The sequence below is a fragment of the Papilio polytes genome, unplaced genomic scaffold (genome assembly GCF_000836215.1).
Source record: "Papilio polytes unplaced genomic scaffold, Ppol_1.0 DF824035.1, whole genome shotgun sequence".
In the NCBI taxonomy this organism is placed as follows: domain Eukaryota; kingdom Metazoa; phylum Arthropoda; class Insecta; order Lepidoptera; family Papilionidae; genus Papilio; species Papilio polytes.
The window spans coordinates 58,682-60,048 of record NW_013525169.1 but is presented as its reverse complement, the minus strand read 5'-3'; positions in this window follow the sequence as shown (position 1 = coordinate 60,048).

Sequence of the window (1,367 nt, the reverse complement as noted above, 5' to 3'; positions counted from 1 at the left end):
AGATGCGCCAGTCTTCGCCCTTTCACCGTAGAAGTGCCGCGGATTAGAAGGAAACTATTTGCGACATCGTTTTTTGTGCGCAGTGTCCCTGTCCGGTTGCACCATGGCCATCTTCAAATGCACTGCGAACCGGTACTTACCAAGCTAGCATAGTACGCGCTAGCTTAGAACACATCTTCATTTAAGTCTAGTGGCATCGTGACCGAGCGCTAGTTCTGACTTATAAATGCTAATGTTTATATGGATGGATGTTACGAGTTTGTAGCCTAAACGGCTGAACGGATCTCGATGAAATTTGGCATAGCCGTGGAGGATACTCTGGAAGAACACATTGGCTACTCACTTTGTTTTTTTTTACATTCCACGCGGGCGAAAGCTAGTAAAAAATGACCCGCGGCTTTGTCAGTACATGCATTCACGACATGCAACGATGTTAAACAAGTTTTATGCTCAGTTGTAACTTTTGGGCAACATAACGCATAGTAGAAGCGCGGCTTAATAATATATGTTAGGCGACGTGCTGGGCGGCTGCTGCACCATCTCGCATTCATCTATTTACTTAATATTGTATTAAAATAAATCATATGCGGAAATGACTGCTAAGTACTAAAAGTGAAACACTTTTATTGAAAAGCAAAAATTTATTTTAACTTTCAGACTTTTGCCTAAACCGTAGAAGTATTTTAACATCGGTACATACTTAAATATTATTGCATTTCAGAACTAAGTATACAAGAGCTAACAAAAACCGCAGACGCGGTGGGGAGGGGGATACCATGTTAGACAACTGTGTGTGTGAGCGCGGGAGGCCGCCGCCCCCGCCCCGCCGCGCCACCGCGCCGCCGCGCCCCTGCACTGTCGACACGCGGCGGTTCCGACAAACGTGCACACACTTATATCTATCTATATCTTACAAGAGATTAAGAAAATACATATGATATATCTGAAATACAAAGTGATTTTGAATAGATTTAAAGTAAGTCGGTCGACGGAGGCGATGTACGCGCCGCACCCGGCCTTTGTCATGAACATGACGGTAAAATTGGAAGTTTCTAAAAGATTTTAAGCATATTGAAGTAATCTCTTTTCGTACCCGCACCCGCCCCCGGCCCGCCCGGCGCACAACCTATAGCGAAGTGAAAACAACACATCCGACAATTCAATAAACATCAAAAATGCAAGTCACAGCAGCCAGTAGGAGAGTTACAAACGACGCTATAAATGTAATAATACATATATCTAACGAATAGGTAAATTTATATCTCAAAAATGATAACATCTCGCATCGAGTCAGTAAAGTTAATATAGTGTTATAAAATAGAAAGTGTGTCTGCGCGCAGGGGCCGGGGGCGAGCGGCGCCCGGCGT